Genomic DNA, 21,974 nt, shown 5'->3' on the forward strand with positions numbered 1-21,974 from the left:
ACAGAACAAGCTTTTAAAAAGACACTTCCATTCATTCTAAACCTACAGGAGAGCTGGAGTGACAGGCCATTTATTTGCAGAAGAATTGGGGAGGGGGTGGAAAGGAGAGGCAGAGGAAGTAGGAGGAGGAGGAAGGCAGGGACAGGAGGGGGAGGCAGGGAGAGAAGGCGAAGGTTCAGCGAGCAGGTAGGGAGAGAGAGAGCCGCCGGGAAGGGAAATGGAGCCCACTTTCCCCAGCACACGGGGTCTCATCAGCACGGCTCGGCAACACACGCCAGAGAGTGACGACTTTGGCAATGGTGACACGGAGCACTTACCGTGTGTCCTGTGTTGTGTCCAAGTCCTTTCCAGGTACAACCTCATGCAGTCGTCCCAGCAACCCTACTCATCAGTTCTGAGATGGACACTTCCTTTTGCCCATTTTAACATCTCTGAGGCCAAGATGCTTTTTGCAATCACCGTCAGCGGCCAGCAGCCTTGATGTCATTGTCACATCTGGGAACACACATCAAAACTTGCAGAACGATATCTGTGGCTTCAAGTCCCTGAAAACAGAGGAGTGGTTTTTAAAGAAACCCCACCGTTGAGGCTTGTGACACTGCAGAAGAGAAATGTGTAGGGGCCGATTCTAAGTCCATCTCTGAACATGAAGAGGTTTTAGGAATACCTTAAACAAATTATTCCACTTGCGTTTTCCTTTTTATGTATGTACAAAGGCCTCATGATAAAAATCCATGTCTAAATAAAGTTCTTTCTGGAAGTGTAAAATTAGAATTCTAAGGGGGTAAGAAAGAATTATATCATAGTTTAATCGGCAATGATCCCATTTTTCTTAGCGTGACATAAAACAATGGTGCAACATGCAATCATTGGCTTCTTGAACTAACAGAGATATAGTACTGTCCCATCTTACAGATGAGCAGACTGAGGTTTGGATGCCTTTATTACTTGCCTGAAGCCACACAGAGAGCCAAAACCCCAGATCTTTCTGATCCCAGAGCCATGTTCTCAGCCATTATTGCCATCCTTCTCCAACATCTCTGGAGCCAAATCAACACAGGTTCAAATTCCAGCTTTGCCACCTACTGGCTTTGTGACCCGGGAGAGTGACTTCTAGTCTCTCACTCAGCCTTAAGCAGAGATGCTCATGAAACCCGCTTCTCAAAGTTGTAGGAGAGAAAATCCTTGTGGGAAAAGGCACAGCACTATACCTGGCCCTACGGTGGTGCCCACGCAGCAGGGATTAAGTGAGCATCTGCACAGAGGGTCCTGGTGCACTTGAAGAGCGCCCCTTCCCCTTTCCCTCCGCGGCACCAGGACAGACAGCAGCAGAGGCCTGAGTCTGGCACTGGGACACTTTCATTGCTTATTGCTTTAAGTCTCATCTCAGGACCAGCCAGTCTACACACATTTATACTCAGCTCTTCTTCCTACTAACAAAGCGACGGCCACAACATTACCGTCTCACTATTATTATTACTGTTAGCATTCATTGAGTGCCCATAGTATGCCAACACTGCTCGAGGACCTTTACACATATTTTGTGCTCACAATAACCCCAGGAGTGGAGCTGTTACGGATGAGGAGATTGAGCTGAAGAACACACAGCTGGCCTTCTGGTGTCCCGGGCCCATGCGGGAAACAGTACACCCAGTGTTTTGGGTTAATTCAGTGCCCGAATGTGGGGGCCGGTGACTCACCCCCATGAGGCAGGATTTTTAAGTTATGAAGCTGACTTTTAAAAGTCATGAAGGAGGAGGGGCGCCTGGGTAGCTTAGTCAGTTAAGCGTCCGACTTTCGCTTAGGTCATGATCTCGCGGTTCGTGGGTTCGAGCCCCACGTCGGGCTCTGTGCTGACTGCCAGCTCAGAGCCTGGAGACTGTTTCAGAGTCTGTATCTCCCTCTCTCTCTGATCCTCCCCTGCTCACACTGTCTCTCTCTCTCGTAGAAATAAATAAAAACATTAAAAAAAAAAAAAAAAAGTCATGAAGGAGGAGTGCCTGGGTGGCTCAGTTGGTTAAGCATCCAACTCTTGATGATTGCTCAAGTCATGATCTCACGGTTAGTGGGATCGAGCCCCATGTCGAGCTCTGTGATGACAGCACGGAGCCCACTTAGGATTCGCTCCCTCCCGCCCTCTCGGCCCCTCCCCTACGCATGCTCCCTCATGTGCTCTCATTCTCTCTCTCTCTCAAAACATAAAACAACAACAACAAAGTCATAAAGGATGTTTCCTGACCCCAATTAGAAGGCAAAATGTTTACTGTAGAAAATTTCAAAACTACTTTATGACAGAAAGCTGTGACTCCACAGAATCTCATTACAAAGAGAACGCCCCCCGGTTCACATTTTACAATTCCTTCCATTCTGATTTCTCTCCATATTTTATACGGTTGACATTATTCATGCAATTTTATAAATCCTGCTTTTTTCCCCTAGGATAGGTATTTCTCCGTGGTATTAGAAACCCTTTGACAATATCATTTTAGCTTTTTTTTTTTTTTTTTTAATATTTCACTGCATCGGCTGACCATAATCCACTTAATCACTCCCCTAATGTGGAGCATTTAACCTGTTTTCCTGTGCTCTAGCGCAGATGTGTGCCTAAAGGTTTGTTTATACTTTTGTTTCCTCGGGATAAATTACCTATCATGGTGTTACTGGGTCAAGTGACTTGTAACTTGTTAAGACTCTTTACAGAGATTGTCAAACTGCAATTCCTACTTAAGAATGTCTGTTGCAACCCATCCTCGCCAGCACTGAAAATTAGCATTTCTTAAAGTTTCTATTAATTTGATAAATGACATTTTTCTCTGTTTTAAGTTAACATATTTGTGTTTACTAGTGAAGATGAACTTATTCTTCAACCTCATCATCTGATTATATCTGTGAATTTGTAGAATCACAGCAGAGTGCTTAAGCGTACCTCGTAGACCAAGCTGCCTGACCTTAAATCCTGGTTCCCTGCTTCCAATCTGTATGTAACTTTTAAAGCTTTATTCTTCTTCATCTTTCTGTAGGGGTGAGAATAATGACCCATACCTCCTCGGAATGAAGAGATCCCATGTAAATTACACCTGGTACCTAGTGAACGTTCAATAAATATTCACTTCTTGAATTTCTTCTATTGTAAATTCTTGTTCACACACTTTCCTCATCTTTCTTATCAATTTGAAAGAGCTCTTTTCACATGAAGGACTCTTGTTAGTGCTCTGTCACATTTGTAGTGAATATTTTTTTAATGTTATTTATTTCTGAGAGAGAGAGAGACAGACAGACAGAGACAGACAGACAGTGTGAGCAGGGGAGGGTCAGAGAGAGAGGGAGACACAGAATCCGAAAGAGGCTCCAGGCTCTGAGCTTGCTGTCAGCACAGAGCCCGACGTGGGGCTCAAACCCACGAACCGTGAGATCATGACCTGAGCCAAAGTCAGACGCTTAACCGACTAAGCTACCCAGGCGCCCCTGTGGTGAATATTTTTGAATTGGCTTTTAAAGGTATATTCCTTCTGCTTTGATGGTCTACATCAAATTACTGTAGTGCCAGAGACATCTAGTGAAGCTGCATCTAAGAGTTATTTCTACTAAGAAAAGATTTAGAGAAAGGAAGGGGGGTTGATTTCCAATGATGTGCCTCAGACGACGTAACTTCAGTTCACAACGCTGCATTTCTCCCAGATGAGGTAGGAATTGATGGGTTTCCTCGTACCCACAAATGTAGCCTGAGCGCTGGGCGCAGAGAGAATGCGGCCACAGCTCGGACACGATGATGCCTGGGACCTGGCACTTCATGCCAGGGAAGGAAATAATGGAGCTTTCTGGATCCCAGTCCTCTTTCTCCTCGGTTCTGAAGCTGTCCTTGTGTTCACGAGGAAATTCGTATGCACACACACACGCACACGCACAACTGCTCCCAGATTGCCACTGTACATCGCTACTTCCGTGCACTCAGTATTTTCCTGTCAACGAGGGTTCGGAGGAGTGAGAAAGCCCCTGTTTTCATTTTTTATGTCTATTAAAAATAAACATGCTGAGAAGCTGCCTTTCCGTCTCTTTATCAAGCCCCAAACAACATGTAGCGCTCGTCAACGCGGCGTAGATGAAAGCAAGCAGCACGATTTATAAGATGTCAGGAACAAACTTAGTTAAGGGCAGGTTTCCCCTCCATTGATCAACACGGGTTGCAGCCGAATGATGGGCAAGGGTCCCTCGACGCAGCGACGGCAATCGGGCGGGCAGGACGCTGTCCCCAGCCCACCGGCCCGGGCCCGGCTCACGGGACTCCTGGCAAGCTTTCGTGCCAGGAAAGCTGGGAAGCTGCCTCTTTATGGGTCAGCACAAACGAGATCCATTTCATGCTGAGTCAATTTAATCAATACACTTCTTGCTTTGGAAACTCAGGGCATTTAGAGAGAGCAAAGCCATGATAACAGTAAAGCAGCTTTAAAGTCTAATAAGCTTCTCTGTGCTAATTAGTGACTTTGCTACCTGGAAGCTTTCTTTGTTAGGAGACACGCCCTTACCTTGAAGTCACACAAAATGCCAACTCTTCTACTCCCAACTGTACCTCCCTTCAGCTTCTATCGAGCCAGAAAGGGAAGCACTCGGTTCCTCTCTCCCTGTTAGAATTAATAGCTGTTGTTGTTGTTGTTTTAAATTTAAGCAGCTACCATTGCATTTTGCCTTGTAAAAGCTAGAAACTATAAGAGCTCAATTTCTCTTAAATTCCACCTGCTACCTTCCCGGCAGGAGCCAGCCAGTCAGGGACCTCTGGAGGGTAAATGCAGCGCCTGGCCCAGGCGCTTCTGGAAGAGACACAATTGCATGCCCCTCCCCCCCCACCCCCCCCACCCCCATTTCACGGTGAGATTTGGTAATTTGCAAATTGAGCAGCCTTCATTATTTTCCGAGGAGCAAGCAGGGTCTCTGCTCCTTGCTAGGAGAATGTGACCCAATCATTTGTCACAGCAACGCACGGATTCTAGAGCACTTGAGAATTCTTAGCCATAAAGCTGATTACTAACACAGGAATGGTAGGGAGTCGGAGGAAGGGGGGAATCTTTTAATCTGGGAAGGAGGGGAGGACGAAGGCAACACGGAAAAGACATGGAGCCCGCTGGTGTGGTAACAGCCCCAAGCAGAGCATCTTGAGAATCAGAATTACCACTTGGACGTGTGAGTGAAATCTCCCTCCTTTTCGTTTTCCTGCCTCGTTTTCGTCGCCGTCTGGGTCTCTCTGTCACTATCTCCATCTCCGCTCTTCTGTCTTTCCTGAGTACTTGCTGAAGATACCCTGCCTGGAAATAATTGCATTCAGACCCCTGAGTCCCACTTAAAAGTCTTTAGGACTGATCGAGATAAACTCGATCAGGCTTCTGTTTCCACCCAAAGTGCCCCCATCATTTATTAGACGAATTAAAGTATCAATTTCTGTTTAAACATTAACAGGGTGATGCCAAATATTAGTCAGATCCTAATAATTTTGAGGGATTAAAAAGATAATAAAAGTAATAGTCCATTACATTACCTACTTCAGCAAGATTGTAATGAACGTAATAAATTCTGGATCAGGGTTATAACAACTTCCATCTATTTAAAATGAATTTGTAGGGTTACTTTCATTAACTATGTATATCGGGGAAAATGATCTGACATATTACTTTAAAAGAGCTGTAAAACCGATTAGGAGAAAATATGCTTTCCAGACAGGGATGCCGGCCACTGGGGACACGCGCATCCTTGGGAAGAGGGGATCCAGCTGCCGAAACAGCCCCGAATCTGTGCTTCTCCTGTGCGCTCGCTGCTGGGGAGGAAGGATGACAGAGTGAATGCCAGAATGAGGGGGAAGGAGTCTTTTTCTGCGCCCCGCCCCCCCCATCTCTCTCCTCCTTTTTTTCCTCCCAGGTATATTTCCGCTAATGAACCGGGGCGTGCTCTGGGAAGTTGTGCAAGGAAATAAACCAGGACGCCTGCCCACCGGCCCAGCCTGGCCTCCGGGCCCCCAGGGGAAAGCTGCCGTATTAAAGGGGCCCATGCCCTCATCGCTGGCGGAGACAAGGGAGCGAGCACTTGGCTGCACCACAGAAATTACTGCTGTACCTCGAATGCCCGCTTCATTTATCAATTTCATAGCAGAAAAACCCATATGACTGCCTTGTTCACTCGTACGCTAAATCTCGACACACAAGCTCCCCACTGCCAGTCAAGTGTGTTGTGTGTGGGCCTGGAGAAAGTAACTTGAAATACCACTAATGATTTACACTTAATTGAACCTCTAAGTGATTAAAGTGGCAGTAATGAAAGAATAACACCCTCCTCAGACCCTCGTTCCCTGGGCCCAGCGTCTCCGGGCAGAACAGGCCGTGCCTGGGGACATCGGCTCCAACGAACTGGTCTGAGCCATTCCCGAGGCTTCCCCCCAAGCCGTTCGCCTGGGTCCTGGCTAAATTGCTCTCGCTTGCAGTAAATGACTCCATAAGCACCGTATCAGACCATTGATCCTGTTTATTAGATTACCCAATTGTAAGGTTAATGCATTTGCATTTGGCAAACGGAGTGGGTCAGCCTGAATCCCGCGCGGGGATCGGTGTTTAAACGGACGCACAGGAGAGCGGCTCTATCAACATATTGATTTGTTGGTAGAGTAACGAGATGCTGATGCCCTTCCCCCCACTACACACCCCAAAGAAAGTGCCAGGAGAATACGCTCCCAGGGCTGTGTCTTCCTTCCAGAAGCCCTCGTGACAGCCAGGAGGCCAACGTTAGTCCTAACCCTCTGATACTTGCATTTCTAGAAATAGACATTTGTCACCTCAGACAGGGACAAATGCGGGCCCCTCACCTTGGACCAGGAACGTAGCTGCTTTCTCTAAATGAGGGAGCGCCAGGACTTAAATCAGTGATGAGGACACAGCTTCACAAGCCAAAAATTCTTCTTCTCTGAACATCATAGAGTCAGACTGGGGCAGCCATTTCTACCCAGCTTTCTATACCCGACATGAACTTTTTCTTGGATTTCCTAAATGCATTAACCAAACGCCATTAAAACCATCCACCGTCGTTAAGGATTTTCTAGCAAGTAAATTCCTAAGTTGGAAAAACGTTACTTTGTTAATCTAACATGAGTTCTACAGTGCAGAATATAGTTTTCTGCATCTAGAAGTTACTCAGAGAAATCACCCCAGAAAACCATGTGCCTTTATAGGTGGGGAAACTGAGGCCTGGTGAGAGAATGAAACTTACCCGAGGCCCCCCGGTGAGTTCATGGAAAAACTCCCCAGTCTTCCTCCTTCCAGATCCACTCCCAGTAAGAAAGCAAGACTCCTACAAGAGGTAGCTTTGAAGCTGTGACACTAAAGAAATAGTCTTTTTATACAAATGTCCTAAGACGCGAGCCATATTTCATATTAAGCTGCATGAACTAGGTCTTTGTCTAAATTGTCCTGTGGCGTGCAATTCGCTGTGAGTAGTGCTTACAGGATGGATTTGTTCAGCGTCTGGCCTCCGAGGACAAGGAAGCCAGTTTCATCAGTACAATTCAGTTCCCTTTTGCCACTCTCCCCCTTCCAAAGGGGGCCGGGAGGCTGGGGAGGAGCCCATCCCGTGAAATCAGACATAGAGAGTTCAAGGCTCAGCTCAGTCACTTGGGGTCAGATCATCTTTCTGAGCCTCAGCCTCCTCATTTGTAATAATCCTTCCTGTGCCACATTGTTTTGAGCTGTAATGGGATTATATGGGTAAAAATGACTGGCTCAGACGTGGCCCTTGTCCATGTGGGGTTTCTTATCCATTGGCTCCCTCCCTCCTGGTTTCTAGGACAACAGTGATCTCCTGGTCCTTACAGCAGTAACTGGTGGATGACAGTGAGCTGAGGACAGCCCATACTAGAGAAGGGAGCTGCTTACCTACCCAGCTCTCTCCTGCTTTTTAAGGGAAGCCCATAGCCCTGTCCTGGCCTGAGTGTCAGAGGGCCTAAGAGGCCATGAGGAAGAGGGTAAGGCTGTTGTTAAAACAGTACTCTTATTCACTGACATTTTTAGATCACTCTGTCATTTATCAAGGGCCTGTTACATGCTTTTAACCTTGTCTAATGCTCCCAACAGCCCTGTAAGGTTCCAATAGTTATGCCCACTTTACAGAAGCAGAAACTGAGGCTTGTGGAGGCCAAGTGGCTGTCCAAAGTGACAAACCTGGGAAGGCCGAGGGCTGGGGCTTAGGCCCAAGCACGTCGGCCCCCAGAATCCGTGTTCTGACAATGTGCCTACCCCAGTCCCCTACCCCTCGCCCCCAGGACTGGAGGTAACTTTGCAACAAGGGACAAACCAAGGTTCAGCAGAGATGCTGCTTCCCCTTCCCTTTCTTGCCTGCTCTTCCATTAATCAACAGCCCCGGCGGCAGGCAAGGGACAGGAAGGCATTTGTCCAGAAGGAAAGCAGAGCTTCAGATGGGAAGGGGGAGGGAAAAGTCACTGAGTGAGCGACAGTCGGCCTTGACGAGTTATTGAGAAAGTGCTGAGGTGGCAAGGTGAGGTGGTGACAGGTCCTGGGGGCCCACGGGAAGCATGTTATCTGATGGGGAGCATGATGCGGGTAGATGCCATCTGAAGATAGTCGAGGCAGCTCCCTCTGGGAAAGAGGACAGAGAGACCCAGCTAGAATAGGCGATTTACCCAAACAGTTCTCGGCGTTAGAGCTTGGTGCCCAAGAAGCTTCGGCCTGAGCGGAGCAAATTCCCAATTCCCACAGGCCAGTCACAGCTTCTGTCCAAGGGCGGACACTCAGAGTACCGGGGTGGGGGGGCTGGGTGACCTAGATAAAAGTGGCCTGTGTAGAAACGGACAGATGTTTTGTCTCCAGGTGTGCGTGCGTGTGCATGTGTGTGTGCACATGCAGCACATGACGCTGATTGTGATATGTGGGGACAGTGTCTCTGCATGTAGCTGTGCTCCGGGGGAGGCGGAGGGTGGGGGGCATGTGGCTTAGTGACCATGGCTACTCTTACGCCTGTTTGCATATCTGTGGACACAGGAAGGCATTATGTCTCCGTGAGAGGTTCAGTGGCCACAGCCCAGCCGAGGTGAAGGATGGTGGGGGAACTTGGCCAAACCAATACCTACCAGGAATGTGACCACTCAGAGAACCCTGTGCTGCAGGGTCAAGGACGGAGTGTCTGCTCTGTCTGGAAAACTCAGGGAGGGCTGTCTGGGGGAGGGGCTGTTTGTTGATTGCAACCATCTTCCTGAGTCTCTGATGGGACAAGCTTGAGCCAAAATTTGCGGAAATTTCTAGTACTCACCAGCATCGTATTTGGCCTATTGTTCCCAGAGCAGACTGAAATGCGGACACCCCGCCCAGTCCACACAGCATGATGAGCTAAGGCATTTTACCAGCCTTCTTCCCGGAAATGTAACATGTGCTTCCCTCCAGGCACTATGCACAAGTAAAGAGACCAGAGAAGCCAGGACAGCCCCCTGGCCACCCGGAATCCTGGACTTGGGGCTTCTAAGTACTTCCTCGTGGGTGGGTGTTCCGAAGTCTGGGCTGATCTGGCTTTTCACATACAACACAGAAAGACAGACCCCAACCCAGGGCTGGACGCTGGCCTGGATGCTGTGGTGCCTGAATCCCACTGCTAACACCACCTCTCATGGTTACGTGCCCTTTTGGCGATGCGAGCCTCAGTTTCTTCAGCTGCCCAATGGGGATGACTATTCTTCTCATACCTGAGTTATGCACGTGGAGGCTGGGGCCCTGACCCTTAGCAGCTATACGACCTCAAGCAAATCACTAAGCCCTCTGAGGTCTGGGTTGCTCATCTGTGAAACGGCAAATGAGATAATGTGGAGGAAAGCACTTTGAAAACAATTTTTTTTTAAAATAGCATCTGAGAGAAGTCACCTGTGAGGAGCTCAGGTGTATTCTCAGCTCTTGGCCCGGTCTGCCCTGCTGGCTGGGCATTTTTCAGAGAATTTGGGCCTCCGGGTGTTACCTTCAGGGGGTGAGAAACCCGGAGAAGGGGTTCTGGGACCCCCAAGGACAGGAAGGCCAGGGACGGAGTCTGCCGGCCAGAAGGTACTGGCCAGTGGCTCCCTGGAGCTGTACGGCAATGATTCAGGAAAAGGCTGACAAGGATATTAGCAGTGTGGGTTTTTTTTTTTTTAATCCTGAGCCCAGAGAAAATGCACGGTCAGGAAGAAAGGCGCCCAAGAGAGCAAGGAGAAAGAGAAATAATCAGAATTAGCCAGCGGGCAGACAGCGTGAGCAGGGGCAACTGAGCCCCACAGAGGGCTGGGGGCCCCCGCAGGACCCCTGGCTGGGGAGGCGGCCTGGAGGCGGGCAGGCCTGGCCGGGCACACGAGGGGCACTCCCGCTCTGGCTAGGACCTGGGCCGTGGGAGCCCGGCAAGCAGCCACAGTGCAAGACAAAGAAGCCATCTCCCGGTGAGTCTAGCAACCCCCGGGGATGCCGTGTAACCCCTGGGACCCCTCCAGCCACAAGGTGTGGAAAGGGTCCCCGCAGAGGGCCTGAGTTCTCTGTTCCCCATTGTTCACGGGGCTCTGGATGCCAGCACTGGGGTTGGGGCCGGCCGAGAGGCTGCTCTGATACTGCAGAAGGTCCACGAAGCCTCTGCAGACAGGAGGCCTCCGTGCCCCCTCCCTCAAGGCTGAAATGAGACAAGATGACAGAGACCATGGCCCAAAAAAGTCACTGGGGTGTTTTCCCTGACAGGTGGAATGTGTGTATCAAGGTATTCCAGAAGGTGGTTCCCAGTGCCTACATTAAAGGCAGAAAGGAATGGATTTTGATGAGCCGGGGCAGAGAAATCCACTTACATGGGCAAGGGGACTGACATTCTTCCTAATTGAAACCTGCTTTTCACAAATCATATTAGACTATCAGACTGCTTCAGAAAAAAAGAAAACTCTGTCCCAAGAGAAACAGAGAGAGAGAGAGAGAGAGAGAGAGAGATGGGACAGAGCAGAATTAACGCATCAGCCCCTGATTCCACTCCAGATTCCAAATTAATGGAGTATAAATTAATGACAAACGTGTGTGATATCCTGGGAGCCAGAAGCTTCTCCACACCCCCTTGCTGTCCTCAGGCAAAAGGCTTCCCTTCCCCCAGCTGCTTTTCTGAGAACCTGATACTGGAAAAGGGGGTTGTATATCCCCAAGTTGCCCATGCCGTCATGGGAACCCATTCGGCCTGGCCTTTATTCTATGAAGGGCATTAAATTAAGCTTTGGACACTGTCTGCGTGAATAGAGCCATTAGACAGAATTAAATTCTTCCCATGTTAAAAGCATCATTTGCTGAATGCCACGTTTACTACACCAAAATTTTGGTCACACTATGGTGGCCTTTCCGCCCAGTATTTTACTGTTCCAGTGCACCTCGATAAATGGCAGTCACCCTCTGATCTCTGAACCCCATCTCCAGCTCCTGGAATGTAGGCTCCCCTCACTCGTGATTCAAGGCAAATTGGGATCTTGCAATTCGGATGAAGGAGACGAAGGTGTGTTTCCCCAGAGCCCTGCTGACTGTCCAAACCTCTCTCTGTGTAAAACTCTGAATTACACTTGCTCGCGCGGAGAGCCCAGCAGACGTTCCTGAGAACCACCTTGAATTCCCGGTGAAGCTGTCTCTGACCAGAGCTGCTCTGCCTCACAGTCGGCAACCAGCCCTTGTGTGCCTGTCCGGGGCTCCAGGTCAATGCAGGGACGACCTGGACCCTCACCTTCCCAGCCCACTCTCTCTGGGTCACCTAGGTGACCATCGAGCCCAAACCACAGCCCCCCAAATTTAATTTATTTCTACCTAAACAAGTTCTTTTATCATAAAGCAATAAATTTGTCTTGGTGCTAGCAATTTGTTGCGGGTGACATAACATTGCAAATTGATTAATCGCTACTGTACACGGCAAAATGAGAAAAGCAAGGAATTATTATGAATAGCGTCCGTCTTTTACGGGAGGGATTCATTATTCAAAAATGCTCACTGGTGCTTACATGTGCCCTCGGTGCAGATTACATCCATTTGCAGACTTCCCACATCATGCTTACACAAATCAACAAACGTGCATTTATTAAGACATAGAATGAAGGCTATTTAAAAGTGAAAAATGGCCTTTTGCCGTTACTTTTCTTCAAAGAAGGCAAATCTGCGTGGGATGTTCCTGGGAAGTGACACCATAGCGGTCACGTGAGCATCTTTGGGTTCTGTGCACGCTGGCTCATGCAGGCACTGTCAAAGCAGCCAGCCCTGCCATCGACAGCCCCAGGGTCAGAAACACCCCTCCAGTGGTTCTGGAAGCCTTGCTCTGGCTCCGGAGACCTCAGCGATGGGCTGTCACCGCCTGCTGGGCACGGACCAGCAGATAGGAGTCAGTTCTCTGAAAAGGAGCCTCCTTAGCTCCCCTCCCCCTTCTGGGATGGGGAAAGATACAAATATTCATTTGGCACCGACTCCGTACCAGACACCAGGCTGAATGCTTTATTTGCCTTGAATCAGGCAAGCTCTGCTACTTTTCTGAATTTCGTAGGGGAAGGGGGGTGTTGCAAAGACCAACTGAAATCACACAGGCACAGAGTCCACACTCAACACACGTTAGCTGTCGTTGCTGTCCGAATTACCTTCAATTGTGTTCCAGGTTTTATTATCACCATTTTCAGATGGGAAAACGAAGGCTTAGAATGGTTGCCAGGCTGCTCAAACGTCACCATGAGTAAGTGTGCAAGGCCGAGCTTCGATTGAGGGTCTGGCTCCAAAAAGTCACGCTTTTTTGCACTAACCTGCCCCCACAGCGTCCCTCCATGCTCAGAACAGGGCGCGTTTGCTTCCTCTGCTCAAGCAGAGGAGGCCACACACCAGCCAGGAAGCAGCCACCCCCTCTTCACCTTCAGGAGTCAGATGGGACGTGGACGCCAGTAGACCCCCGTCTGCCCCTAACAGATCTCCCCTCCTTCTCCTCCCACTTTTCCCTCATCAGGGCTCGTGGCTTGTCCCCCGGTGAAGGCCGACAGGCAGCTCGCAACTCCACTATTGATTATTTCTGCTGAACCCATGCTTTGTGTAAAAATAGACCAAGGTCTCAACTTTCATATTCTAATTAGATTTCAAAGCAACTTTTATGATATGAGAACACCTTCTTTATTTCTCTGCTGCGTATGGTGCCCTTAACCACTGCTGGCCCTTCGCATCCCTGCTGTGGCCCATCAGATGAGAGTAGTTACCCATCCTGTCCCAAGAAAACTGTATCGAACCACAGACCTGTCTCCAGGTCTCCAGAAGCCAGGCACGGTCAGGGCTGTGACCCTGTGAGCTGTGAGCCCGTCTCACAAGACAGTATTTCTCAAAGGGTGCCCTTAGCCCACAACTCTGGGGCTTGTAAAACGTGCAAATTCTGGGGCTCCCCCAGACCTGCCGCAGAATCCGCGGGGGTATGGACTAACAGCCTGACAGCCTGAATTTTCAATAAGATCCTTGGATAATTTGGGGGGTGTGCACCAAAATTCTTGACCTCTTCTCCCATATACTTCCCGAACTCCCTGCCCAACTTTTGATGCTATCAGATTGAATCATTGATTACCATCAATTCTCATTGCCTCACCGACATCCCTCACTTTGTAAAGGGGAGAGGTGCAGTCTAAAGTGTTTGCTATCTCTAGGCTCAGGTAGCTCCCTTCTTTTCAACTGCTCTCATCCTAGATCTCTCAAGGCATCCCTGGGTACTCAGTGGGACCAGAGTGCCCAGGCTGAGCTAGGTGATGAGTCCCTTGCTGGGTATTCCATAAAACTGCTCAATCTAGGGGCAAGGAGAGAGCAGACTTCCACATAGGATGGAAGTGAGATGGGCATCTCTGTGAGATCTAGGGCTCTGTTTACAATGGCCAGAACCCTCAAGTTATCAGAGACCTCGGTCCCTGGCTGCTGCTATCACGGTCTGTCATTGTTTTACGTGCCCTCCAGCACAGCTCTTGAAACTTAGCATGCATCTGAATCACACTAAGGGCTTGCTCAGACAAGCCTGCAAGGCCTTCTGACTCAGTAGGTCTGGGGTGGGGCCTGAGAATTTGCATTTCTATCAAGTTCTCAAGTGATATTGCTGATCCAAGGAGCAGAATCTGAGACTAGACTCCAAGCTCCGTGTACCTCCCCAGAGTCCACATAGTAGGTGTGCAGTTTCTGTTTGAAGAATGAATGAGTAAATGACTGAATTCTATGAGCTGCCTTCCTGGGCCTTCTAACTGAGGCCCCTCATTCCACAACATCTGTGAGACATCTATAAGGGCGCCCAGGAGGAAAACGTGTCCCGGACCCAGGCTGAGGGCTCCCCAGCTGCAAGATGAAATTTGTGGCTGCTCACACTCACCTGGGAGGTTGGCAAGCTATGGAGGGAGAGAGGCAGCCCATTCCAGACTTGATGAGAGTGATGGTGAGTCTTACCACCTTGAAAAGTGGCCAGTCACTTCCTGGACGGACGCCCTCCTCCGTGAAGTCCCTCATTGATCCTTATCACCAGGGTAACCGTGAGGGTTCTCTGGAGCAGTGCCTACAAAGGTCCCAGCAGCGTCCGACAGGCTCAGAGAGCCTGGCGCATGTCTGCTCCCTCGCTCAGTCGCCACAGTCCCCAACCCCTGTGAAATGAGTCCCCGAGATGTTTGGGGGAGTAATGAATTCCCTCATTTCAGCTAAACCACCCGTGATCCTGGTTTTGTGAAGACGTACGTTGGAACATGATAAATTATTGTTTTAAGCAGAAGCTTCATTCAAATATCCATTTCCCTGTCAAGGTAATTTTGTTTCAATGTATTTTCTAGTGGGTTCTGACTGGGAGCATAGATAGTACCTAAACAGAAGAACATTGCGTCTTTGGCCCGTTCCCTGAGTGATGGGGAGTATGGCATGGCGGTGGGGGGGAAGGCCCAGAGACTGTGACGGACCAGAGCCCACGTTCCCTAGTCTCCCCGAATCGGTGACAGCTATGAGGATTTGTTCGAGGCTGCTTCCATTTGTTAGCAGGGCACAGCGGCACCAGGCGAAAGGCTGAGTTTTTCTAGCCAGGGGCATATTTCTGGGAAACACCCAAGAAAGTAGCCTCATATCCAGTTGTGCCTGGAGCCAAGGCCTCCCGTGCATTATCTCACTTCCCTCTTAACCCCTAAAGACTTCAGGGTGTGTTTCCGGAAGAACAAGGACATCCTCTTACATAATCAGAGTACAGTGGCCAAGATCAGGAAATCAACACAGATGCAATACTCTTAGGTAGTTCGTGGTCCATATTCAAATTTTGCCAGTTCTCCCATTCATGCTCTTTGTAGTTACTGGTTTTCCTAGTTGGGGGTCTGGTCCAGGGTCACTTATTGCCTTTACTGCTCACATCTCTCCAGACTCCTTCCATTTAGGACAGTTCACCTCTCACTGTCTTTCATGACCTTGAAATTTTTGGAGGAGTTCAGACCTGTTATTTTTGTAGAAGGTCCATCAGTTTTGTTGGCTTGATTAGATTTTGCATGGTGAATTCTGGGCTGAAATAACAGAAGCGATGTGTCTTTCTCAGCGTGTCGTATCTGCACCATTATTGGTGACACAGACTTCAGTCACTTGGTTAATGTGAGGACCCCAGGTTTCTGCACTGTAAAAGGTATTATTTTCCCTTCAGTATCTGTAAGTGATTTTTGGAGAGGTATGTAAATATCCTTGCATGCACTCATTTACTCTCTGTTGGTGACTCTTGCCTGAATCAATAATTACTGTAATGGTGGCAAAATGGTGATTTTTCTAAATTCGTCATGTATTCTACATTTCCCAGAGACATTCTACTGTAAGAATACCGTAAGAACTTTCCCTTCTCCCCATCTATCTATGTGAATATATAACACATGAATATATTTCTTTCTAACTCCATGGACTCAGATATTCCCCTTTTATTCAGTGCATCCTAATCCACTGCTATCATTAGTTGATGCTTGAATCGCATGCCCTCATTTAATCCTATGACAACTGCGTGATATTAGCAGAGACCTCCAGACTCTCCCCTTAGGTCTTCAGCTACATCTGGAGGATGCTGCTTCCTGACCCCCAGCTCCAGGCTCTGTCCTTGGAGCACCCTGTCGCTAGGTGTCCTTGCTGAGGAGACAGGAGTCCACACGCTGCTTCACCCATCTCTTACGTTCTGAAGTCCCTTCTAAATCCCATGTGAATGTGCCTACAGGGTGGAGGGAAGTGCTCTTTTTCTCTGTCTGACGCAGCTCAGTCTGGAGGCAAAGAGGCCTGTTGTCTAATCTGTAAAATTGATCAGCTTATCAGGATGTCATTGACATGACGCTCCCAGGACCTCCTGGCACAAGACACCTTTTAAATCAGTGAGTCTGGCTGCCTGAGCTTGGGCACTCCTGCGTTCATCATCCAACAAATATTTGTGAGCACCTGCCAAGTGCCAGGCTCTGGGTTATCCTGGAGTTACAGCGGTGGGCAAGTTAGATGAGGTTCCTATTGCATGGAGCTCAGATTTGAGTGGAATAGAGCAATCGAATTACCCCCCAAATAAAAGTCCAATGGTGGAAGGGATGAGGCCTGTAGAGGGAGTGAACGTCTCCAATAGGGGAATCTGGCCTTGTTTTGGGGGTAGCAAAAAGCTGAGACTCAGATTCATTAAGTAATTTCCCCAGGGTTGCACAGGAACGGAACCCAGAATTTGGGCCTCCTGTCACCCCAGCCCACGTTGGTGTAGCTGTTCAGCCACAGTGGCTTCCTGAGGGTCTCTGGGATTCTGGGCCAAGGGTCTGTGTTCAGCTGTCCAACATGGTGCATTTTGTTTCCACTGTGACCCCGCAGAGCCCAGATAAGTGACAGCAAGGAGGAAAGGACTCTGATAGACCCCAAATTCTCTTAAGTCCCTTTTGTGGGGTTTTGTTGTTGTTTGTTTGTCTGTTCTTTAAGGGCTAAAGCCAGGAAACCTGAACAAGCCTGGGTGTTAAAATAAGGGCAGTAGACTCGTGCCTGTGGCTCAAGATGAGAGATCTAGAATTGTGCGTCAGGCTGTGAGCTGAGCACGGAGGAGGCTGGGAGGACCCAGAGGGGTCAGATGGGCCCAAGGCCAGAGCCCATGCTCTTCGCCACTGTACTGGGCCACCTCCCTGGGGACGTCCATCTGTCTGTCCATCTGAGAGGGTACAGACAATGCCCAGGCACTCCGAGCGGCCAGGCGAAGCCCAGGAGGGAGGAAGGAGGCCCACACCTGCCCCCACCGCGCAAGGCATCAGGAAGAGTCAAGCTTATGCCCACACAGTGCTACATGCCTGCTCGGACACGCTGGCCTCCAGGTCACCTTTGGCTGGCCTTGACCAGCCCTGGCTTGATACCTGATCCCCGTGGAAGCTGACACCTCAGCATGAAAGGGGTCAGGACAGACACAGCTGCCGTCACCAGAGCCTCGGCGGGCTTCGGGGAGAGGCTCTGAGGACACTGGCTTGCAAGCTGCCTCCAGCTCCTCTTCCAGCTCCCCACCCAGAGCGATGTGTGCATAAATGCCCGAGAAGAACAAGAACGGCAGGAGAAGAAAAAATGTCGACTTAACCGACTTGGACTAAGTTTACACAGCTGGGAAGCTGCACTCACCATCCAAGTCCTGCACCTTCCGAGCTTATCCATTTAACGTCTTGTTCAATAAACCACCTCCCTGTACATTGGGCGTGAAACGCATGCATCGAGTGCCTGGCATGTAGTACATTCCCTGCAGGATGTGTTCCGTGCCCGACCGCATGTGTGCGCACGTCTGTGCTTGTGGAAGAAGGCACCTGCGTGTGTACGAGCAGGATGGCATAGAATGCTGACGTTATTGCAGAAGATTCTGCAGAATGAGGATGCATATGCTTACTATTTGCCTCTTAGCTCTTGCTTAGCTGGTGCTTTTCCCTCTAGCGACAGAGAGGAGCATAAACACCATTCAAACCTGTTTAGGACAGGGGGGTGATAGCCCAAAACCTACCCTGGCCCTATCATGGCCATTCCTGTACTGCCTGCAGCCTGATGGAACAAAAAGACTACACAGGCTCTGGAGCTGGGAAGACCTGCTTTGTCTTCTAACCCCACCACTGCCTTGGGTTAAAGTGACCCCGGGCAAATGAGTTTGCTCCCCTGAACTGCTAATTCCTGGAAATGGAGAAGATGGCACTTAACTTGCGGTGTTGTTACAAAGTTTCAGTGTAAGAAAAGCTCCCAGCACAGTGTCTGATGCATAGTAGGACCTCAGCATCTGTTAGGTCCCTTCTTTTCCCTTGCAGAGAACAACGTGCGTAAAATCCTTCTCAGGGAAGAGAAGGACGATGGTACTTAACCTCCGCTGAATGTCGCAGTGCCAAGAGAGCTTGAAAAATTCTTGAAGTCTGGGTCCCAACCTCAGAGGTTCTGATTCAGTTGGCCTGTGGCATGTCCTGGCCTGGGAATCAGGGCTTTTAAAACCTGCCCGGGTGATCCTAATGGACAACCAAGGTTGGGGACCCTCTTGAATGTAGGTTTTCCCTGTCATTGTTAGGTTCCATGTGGGGACAGGGCTTGGGCAGCCTGTCTCGAAGCCACTTTGCCTGCTGTCTGCTTTGCCAGCATGAGCCAGGGCAGCGAGGAGGGAGAAACTCATCCCATCTGTACATTCCCTGCAGGCTAAAATCCTCTCCCTTGATTGGGGCGTGGACTTCCAAATCAAAACTCAAGACTCAGCCCGATGAAAAATAAGGTTGTTTTTTTTTTAAATCTGTAATTGTACTGATATGAAGGTGTTTTAAGAGGGGCGCCTGGGTGCCTCAGATGGGTAAGCGTCTGACTCTTGATTTTGGCTCAGGTCATGATCTCAAGGTTCATGAGTTTGAGCCCCACATTGGGCTCTGCACTGACAGTAAGGTCTACTTGGGATTCTCTCTCTCCCTCTCTCTCTGACCCTCCCCGTCTGTCTCTCTCTCTCTCTCTCTCTCTCTCTCAATATAAATAAATAAACATTAAAAAAGATAAACATGTCTTAGATATACATTTTACTATCTGCTCTGTTCCAGATACTTTATCTCCCATATTCTCTCAAAAGTCATCCCTCACAACGCCCTGTGTGTGCTGGGCTGGCAGGGAGAGTTATGTAGAATAGAGGGATATTCCCACCTCCCAGGCCTAAACTCCTGGTCCTTTATACCTAGGCCTCTCCACAGATTTCTGAGTCATTTTGGAATTTGCATGTAAAATAAAAGCTTCCTCCATAATTGAAATTATGGCCAATTGACCGTGAAATGGAAGCGTCCGTGACCAATGAGGTGTTGGGTTGGGGGAGGCTGTTGTGCTCAGAAATGGGGCCTCCAGAGCCCCAGGGCTGGTTCTCTGGCTCTGGGAGAGAAATCCTCCTGGAATTCTGGTTGCTTCTAGTCAGTCCAGCAGCTTTACTTTGGACCCTCTCCCTGGGAAGCAGCAGTTTGGTGCATCTCCAAGGGAAGACATTCTGTCATGCTCTTTTCTTTCTTGGTTGAGAATCCTTCTAAGGAAAGACTCAGGTAGACAGATCTCCTCTCTCAGGCTACGGCTTGTCAAGCCAAGGACCTTCTGACCAAGATTGGGGTATGGGATGCCCTGAGGAATGGAGTGGGAGATGATGCCAGAAAGGTAGACACGGCTCAACTGGAGATAAAAAGTTTGAACTTTGGGGGGCAGTGGGGAGCCATCAAAGGTACTGGTAGAGGAGCCACGTGTGGCAGCTGTGTTTCACAAGGATGGCTCTGCAAAGAGGACTTGATGGGGAGCAAATAGAGGCAGGGAAGCCAACGGATCAGCTTCAACAGCAGCCCAGCAAACACAGCATGTTGGCTTGGACAGCAATGACTAACTGGGACACAGAAAGGGAAAAAGGACAAGGGTTGTGTACTACTCTCACAACAGGGTGAGGAGGCACTCTCATCCCCCTCTTGAGGAAGGGGAAACTGAGGCTCAAAGAGGTCATATGTGTGGCTACTAATCAGTAAAGCCAGGAATTAAGTACAGGTCCATCTGCATTCTAGAAATGTAATGAATAGGTAAGTAAAATATTAAGACAAAAAAGGGGGGGACAGTGCTTTACTCTGGTCATACCACACTCAGTGTATTGCATTCAATTCTAGAACCCACACTTTAAAGACAGACTTGGGCTAATGGAATGTACACAGAAAAGGGCAGTGGGGGTGGTCCGGGAGTTGAAAATTATATAAAATGAAAGTTCTGGGGACATACGGCTCAAAGAGGAGAACTAAATGGCAAGTGACAGTGCATTCAAATGTCCTGCACCCCTCTGGAGCCCAGGGAGTGGGCAGGAGCAAACCTCTGCATGGGCCAGCAATGGCCAGAGTGGGCATGTTATAAACAGGTCTGTGACTGGCAGGCAGTGGGAACCCACTGACAGTGTTAACCAATCAGTAACACATCTTTAGTTTGAAAGAGAGAGACAGAGCAGGAGTAAGGAGGGGCAGAGAGAGAGAGAGAAGACACAGAATCCAAAGCAGGTTCCAGGCTCCGAGTTAGCTGTCAACACAGAGCCCGATGCGGGGCTCGAACCCACGAATCGTGAGATCATAACCTGAGCCGAAGTCGGACGCTTAACTGACTGAGCCACTCAGGTGCCCCTCACATCTTTAGTTTTAAAAGATCACTCTGGAAGTGGGTCCAAAGATACCTTTTTCCATAAAATTGGATATGTATATATTGAATATGTATGTATGATTCAATGTATTCCAGTGCATATCAACCTATTTATTACTCACAATTTTCTATTACTATGTCTATTTTCTATTACAGTCACTACTGGGATAAAATCTTTTGGTTCATTATATTTTCTAACTAGGTGTTATTGGAATTTTAGATAGACTTTTGTGTGTGCATTTATTCCATATCCAGCCACTTTTTGAACTCTTTTCATTACTCCCAACACTAGTTAGTTTTTTTCAGCTTTCTAGGATGTTAAACACATATCCAGCAAGGAATGACAATTCTTTCTTTCAAGAGTTATAATTTATAATTTAAAAAATCACATTGTCTCATTGCATTTACTAGATCAAATTAAATGGTCTCATTGCATTTACCAGAACTTCTAGAACAGTGATTCTCAACTGAGGATGATTTTGCCCCCCGGGGGACATTTAGCAATGTCTGGAGTTATTTTTGTTTATCACAACTAGGAAGATGTTTCTGGCCTCTACTGGATGGCGGGACATTCTGATCTTATTATTTTCAGTGAAAACTGTTTTTGTGTTTCACCATTATATATGGACTGACTATTGGTTTTGAGACCAAAATTTTATTGAGTAAGGAATCTTTAAACCTGTGTTAACTAAGAATTTTAAAATCATAAAGACATATTGAATTTTACCAAATTCTTTTACGGTCTTCATCAAAATGATAATATTGGGTTTTTTTTACATTTGACCTGTTCTTACATTATAAGTGACTTCTTGGCTCCACTGACAGTACTTTAGAAAATCACTGGCCATTGTTAAATAAGCAAATCCCCATTGCTCTTTCCCTTGTAGCGTACTGTAAGGAATTGCACATGTGAGTAGTAGTTTGATTACACATCAATGCCAGTAATTTGGAGCATCTGCCCTGTGGCTTTCAGTGGGGACTCATATATGAAGCCATTGTTTTGCCTCCTCTGATTTTTAATGATTTTTAATATGGATACCATGAGCCTCTTGTTCTCAGCCCTTCTGAAGGATGACTGCCAACCTCCCTGAGGTCATCTCAGAATTCTCCATCCCATGGTGTGAATTTTTCATATTCCACGGAGACCATCAATATAAGGGCATACAAACTCAAGCATACTCTCCACATGTGAGAAAAGTTCACCCAAGCATCTTCACCTGACATAGTAGCAGACAGATAGAAACCTAATTTTATAAAATAGATTTCCTAATTTTAAGCTACCCTTGCAGTCCTAAGATAATTCTTACATGTTCGTGTTGTATTATTATTTTA

General features: G+C 48.3%; 1 long non-coding RNA gene across 1 annotated transcript; it reads left to right on the top strand.

The window, feature by feature from the left end:
* Positions 1 to 5,025: 5,025 nt before the first annotated feature.
* Positions 5,026 to 6,486, top strand: LOC120228635. Its single transcript, XR_005527537.1, has 2 exons — positions 5,026 to 5,175; positions 5,905 to 6,486. It is a non-coding gene; the product is annotated as an uncharacterized LOC120228635 (long non-coding RNA).
* Positions 6,487 to 21,974: the final 15,488 nt, after the last annotated feature.

Source organism: Hyaena hyaena, unplaced genomic scaffold (genome assembly GCF_003009895.1).
Source record: "Hyaena hyaena isolate Hyena2069 unplaced genomic scaffold, ASM300989v1 scaffold_25, whole genome shotgun sequence".
Taxonomy (NCBI): domain Eukaryota; kingdom Metazoa; phylum Chordata; class Mammalia; order Carnivora; family Hyaenidae; genus Hyaena; species Hyaena hyaena.